This window comes from Raphanus sativus, unplaced genomic scaffold (assembly GCF_000801105.2).
Source record: "Raphanus sativus cultivar WK10039 unplaced genomic scaffold, ASM80110v3 Scaffold3027, whole genome shotgun sequence".
In the NCBI taxonomy this organism is placed as follows: domain Eukaryota; kingdom Viridiplantae; phylum Streptophyta; class Magnoliopsida; order Brassicales; family Brassicaceae; genus Raphanus; species Raphanus sativus.
This window is the reverse complement of record NW_026618334.1, coordinates 2,800-8,314: the sequence shown is the minus strand read 5'-3', so window position 1 is coordinate 8,314 and position 5,515 is coordinate 2,800. Positions and strand designations below refer to the sequence as shown.

The window sequence follows — 5,515 nt, the reverse complement described above, 5'->3', positions numbered from 1 at the left end:
CCAGCTGTGGAGAACAACAACTTTGAGATCAAGTCAAGCTTGATCAACATGATCCAAAGCAACAAGTACCATGGGCTTGCTTTGGAAGATCCTCTAGATCACTTGGACAACTTTGATCGGCTGTGTGGCACCATCAAGATAAATGGTGTTTCTGAAGATGCATTGAAGCTTAGGCTGTTTCCATTCGCTTTGGGAGATAAAGCTCACACATGGGAGAAGGGTCTCTCAAGAGATAGCATCCGAACATGGGATGAGTGCAAAGAAGCCTTCCTCACCAAGTTCTTCTCTAACTCAAGAACTGCAAAGCTTAGGAATGAGATTTCAGGATTTCAACAAAGGAATCTTGAAGGTTTTGGTGAAGCATGGGAACGATTCAACAGATACATTGCTCAGTGTCCTCATCATGGTTTCACCAAGGAAAGCTTGCTTAGTACCTTCTACAGGGGAGTTCTCCCATCTTGCAGAAACAGGCTTGACACAGCTAGCAATGGTTTCTTCCTGGGCAGAACTGAGCAGGATGTAGAGGAGCTGGTGGAGAACATGGCAAAGAGTGACTCAGTTTACAATGAGGAGTATGATAGAGCCAGCAGAGGTGAGGATCAGCAGACAAAGAAGGATATCAAATCCTTGCAAGACAAGTTGGACTTGGTTCTTTCAAACCAATCCAAGAAGGAGCAGGTTAGCTTTGTTGGTGATCCTAGTCAAGAGGTTCCTCCTAAGGTGAATGAGGTTGATGGTTTGGAAGGGCAAGAAGAGCTTTGCTTCATCAACAACAATGGTACATGGTACATAAAGGAGCCTAACTTTCAGTACAACAACTACCAGCCGAGGTCTTATCAAAACAACAAGATCAGGGCTTTGGAGAGCCAATTTGCTTCTATGAACTCTCAGCCTAGTCGCCAACAAGGAACCCTACCTGGAAAACCTGAGCAAAACCCCAAAGAAACAATGAAGGCAATCACTTTGCGAAGTGGTAAAGAGTTGCCTCCAAGAGTACTCACCAAGAATGGTGAGAAACAGGGTGGGGAGGTTGCCATCAACATTGATGATGAGGTAGTTATTGTTGATGAGAAGGTTGATGAGGAAATTCTGGAAAAGATTGTGGAAGCTAAGGGTAAAGGAAAGGTTGGAGAGGAGAAGAGAACAGTGAAGCAAGGTGGAGCTACATCAAAAGATACTTCTTTTGTCCCTCCTCCCTATGAGCCTAAGTTACCTTTTCCAGGAAGATTCAAGAAGCAACTATTGGAGAAGTACAAGGCTCTCTTTGAGAAGCAGATGCGTGAAGTGCAGATTACAATGCCCATCATAGATGCCTTCATGCTTGTTCCTCAGTATAGCAAGTTCTTGAAGGATGTTGTGGCTGCTAAGAAGAAAGAAATGGAAGGAATGGTGGTTCTTACTCATGAGTGCAGTGCCATCATTAAGAGGTTGACAATCCCTAAGAAGCTAGAAGATCCAGGAAGCTTCACTCTACCTTGTGCCATTGGTCCTCTGATGTTTGAAAGGTGCCTATGTGACTTGGGAGCTAGTGTTAGTCTCATGCCTTTATCTGTAGCCAAGAAGCTTGGGTTTAGCCACTACAAGAAGTGCAAACTCTCCTTGGTGCTTGCTGATCGCTCAGTGAAATTTCCCATTGGAATTTTGGAAGATCTCCCTGTGATGGTGGGAAATTGTGAAATCCCTACTGACTTTGTGGTGCTAGAGATGGATGAGGAAGCTAGAGATCCTTTGATCCTTGGAAGACCATTCTTGGCCACAGCAGGAGCAATTATAAATGTGAAGGAGGGCAAGATTGATCTTCACTTGGGTAAGGAGCACATTCTCCACTTTGACATCAATGAGATAATGAAGAGGCCAACCATCCAAGGGCAGATCTTCTACATAGAGGAAATGGAAGCTCTAGCTGATGAGCTGCTTGAAGAGTTAGCACTTGAGGATCCTCTACAGCATGCCTTGACAGTTGATAGAGGAGTCCAAGTGGTTGAGAACAAGGAAAGTGATGCTTATGGAAGGATGCTGGATTCACGCAGAGGGTTTGAGCGTGAGGATCAGTATGAGGCGCTTCAACAAGTGGTTCATCAAGAGGCAGCATCCACTCAACAAAAGGACAGTCACCAAGAGGATTGGGATGAACTCAAAGCGCCTAAGGTGGAGCTTAAACCCCTTCCCCATGGTGTAAGGTACGCTTTCCTTGGCCCTAATGAAACTTACCCTGTCATTGTGAGTAGTGAGCTTACTGAACTTGAATTGTCTCAACTGTTGAGTGCACTTAAGAAGTTTAGGAAAGCAATAGGGTATTCTCTAGATGACATCAAAGGGATATCACCTTCTTTGTGCATGCATAGGATACATCTAGAGGATGAATCAATGACTTCTATTGAGCATCAAAGAAGGTTAAACCCTAATTTGAAAGAAGTTGTAAAGAAGGAGATTCTCAAACTCTTAGATGCAGGTGTTATTTACCCAATCTCAGATAGTAAATGGGTATCTCCTATGCATGTGGTTCCAAAGAAAGGTGGTATCACTGTTGTGAAAAATGATAAGAATGAGTTGATCCCCACTAGAACTGTAACTGGACATAGGATGTGCATTGATTATAGAAAGTTAAACTCTGCATCTAGAAAGGATCATTTTCCATTGCCATTTATTGATCAGATGCTTGAGAGACTTGCAAACCATCCTTTCTATTGCTTTCTTGATGGGTATTCAGGGTTCTTCCAAATCCCCATACATCCCGATGATCAAGAGAAGACGACATTCACATGCCCCTATGGTACCTTTGCCTATCGAAGGATGCCATTTGGGTTATGTAATGCTCCAGCCACCTTTCAAAGGTGCATGATGTCTATCTTCTCTGATCTCATTGAGGATGTTGTGGAGGTATTCATGGATGACTTCTCTGTCTACGGATCTTCGTTTTCTGCTTGTTTGTCCAACTTGTGCAGGATCCTACAGAGATGTGAAGACACCAACCTTGTGCTGAACTGGGAGAAGTGTCACTTCATGGTCAAAGAGGGGATTGTACTTGGACACAAGATTTCAGAAAGAGGCATCGAAGTGGACAAGGCTAAGATTGAGGTGATGGTTAGTCTACCTCCACCAAAGACTGTGAAAGACATAAGGAGTTTCCTTGGCCATGCTGGGTTCTACAGGAGATATGTCAAGGACTTCTCAAAGGTTGCTAGGCCAATAACCAAGCTGCTATGCAAAGAAGCCGCTTTCAGCTTTGATTCAGATTGTCTTGAAGCTTTCAAGGAGCTGAAGAACAATTTAGTCAATGCTCCTATTGTTCAACCACCTGATTGGAGTCTCCCCTTTGAAATTATGTGTGATGCAAGTGACTTTGCTGTTGGAGCTGTTTTGGGGCAGAAAAAGGATGGCAAGACTCATGTGATCTACTATGCTAGCCAAACCTTGAATGATGCTCAGGTGAAGTATTCCACAACCGAGAAGGAGATGCTAGCCATTGTATTTGCCTTTGAGAAGTTCATAAGCTACTTGGTTGGGTCAAAGGTTATTGTCTACACTGATCATGCAGCTTTGAGACACCTATTGGCCAAGAAAGATGCTAAGCCAAGACTTTTGAGGTGGATCCTTTTGCTTCAAGAGTTTGACTTGGAGATTAGAGACAAGCCGGGCATTGAGAATGGAGTAGCTGATCACTTATCTAGGATGAGCATTGAAGGTGAAACCCCCATTGATGAAGGGCTTCGTGAGGAACAGGTCATGGCCATCAGGGCAGTGGTTGCAGTGTGTGAAACGGGCAAGAAGCTTGAAGAGGTTAAGGCGTCTAAGGAGAAGGAGCCTTGGTATGCAGATTTTGTGAACTACCTTGTCACAGGAAAGGAACCATTAAGACTTGAAGGTTATTCCAAGAAGAAGTTCTACAAGGAGTTGAAGAGGTACTAATGGGATGAACCTTTTCTTTTCATCCTTTGCAAAGACCATCTCTATAGAAGGGCAGTGGCTGAAGAAGAGGTTAATGGAATCCTACAACAATGCCATGGTTCTTCATATGGAGGGCATTTTGCAACTTTCAAGACAGTGGCTAAGGTTCTACAAGCTGGATTTTGGTGGCCTCGTATGTTCAAGGACACACAAGAGTTCATCTCAAGGTGTGATTCTTGCCAAAGGAGAGGGAACATCACAAAGAGGAATAAAATGCCTCAAAACCCAATTGTTGAAGTGGAAGTATTTGATGTTTGGGGAATAGACTTCATGGGACCTTTCCTCTCTTCTTATGGCAACAAGAAAATCTTAGTGGCTGTAGACTATGTGTCTAAGTGGGTTGAAGCAGTTGCAAGTCCTACAAATGACTCAAGAGTGGTGTTGAAGATGTTTAAGAGCATCATTTTTCCAAGGTTTGGAGTTCCTAGAGTGGTGATAAGTGATGGAGGCTCACATTTCATCAACAAACTTTTTGAGAATCTTCTCAAGAAGAATGGAGTGAAACACAAGGTTGCAACCCCTTATCACCCTCAAACCAGTGGTCAAGTTGAAATCTCTAACAGAGAGATCAAGGGTATCTTGGAGAAGATTGTGGGAGCCAAGAGGAAGGATTGGTCAGACAAGCTTGATGATGCACTTTGGGCCTATAGGACAGCATACAAGACACCATTGGGAACCATCCCTTTCAACCTTGTGTATGGGAAAGCTTGCCATCTACCAGTAGAACTTGAGTACAAGGCATTGTGGGCTGTGAAATTGTTGAACTTTGACATCAAGAGTGCAAAAGAAAAGAGACTTTTTCAGCTTCATGAGCTTGATGAGATTAGGATGGATGCTTTTGAGAACTCAAGGATCTACAAGGAGAGAACCAAAGCTTTCATGACAAGAACATTTTGAAGAAAGAGTTAAGAGCAGATGATCAGATACTCCTCTACAACTCTAGGCTGAAGTTGTTTCCAGGGAAGCTCAAATCAAGGTGGTCTGGACCTTTTAAGATCAAGGAAGTTAAGCCTTATGGGGCAGTGGTTCTTTGGGATAAGAATGGAGGAGAGTTCACAGTGAATGGACAAAGAGTGAAGCTCTATTTGGGTACTACACCAAAGGAAGATGGATTCTCAATTCCACTTTCTGAACCCACCTCAACCTAGTCTCAAAAGAAGCAAAGTCAAGCTAGAGACTTTAAACAAGCTCACTTGGGAGGAAGTCCCATGTCTATCCTTGTAAATATTGCATTAGGATTTCTTTTTCGAGTTGAAGTGAAGTGAACCTTGGAGAATGGGTACCATGGATAGAGAAGACAAGAAGCTAGTGTGGTATGGGTTGAAGAGAAAGGTTAGCTAAAAAAAAAAAAAAAAGAAAGAAAGAGAAGAGAGAAACGAGAGGACCGGACTGATGGGACCGGAGTATGCAACCCGGGCGTGACAGCATGATAAGTTCGTCCATTTGGACAGAGATGTGAGGACCGCGCAATGCAACACGGGCGTGCAGCTGAAGACCGGAGAGAATGAGACCGGGACCATGTACCCGGGCGCGAAACCGTACGGACAGCACGCTGGTATCGTACCGC

General features: G+C 43.8%; 1 non-coding gene across 1 annotated transcript; it reads right to left on the bottom strand.

Moving 5' to 3' along the window:
- Nucleotides 1–303: 303 nt before the first annotated feature.
- LOC130506239 (small nucleolar RNA R71) lies at nucleotides 304–410 on the bottom strand. Its single transcript, XR_008941943.1, has one exon. It is a non-coding gene; the product is annotated as a small nucleolar RNA R71 (small nucleolar RNA).
- Nucleotides 411–5,515: the final 5,105 nt, after the last annotated feature.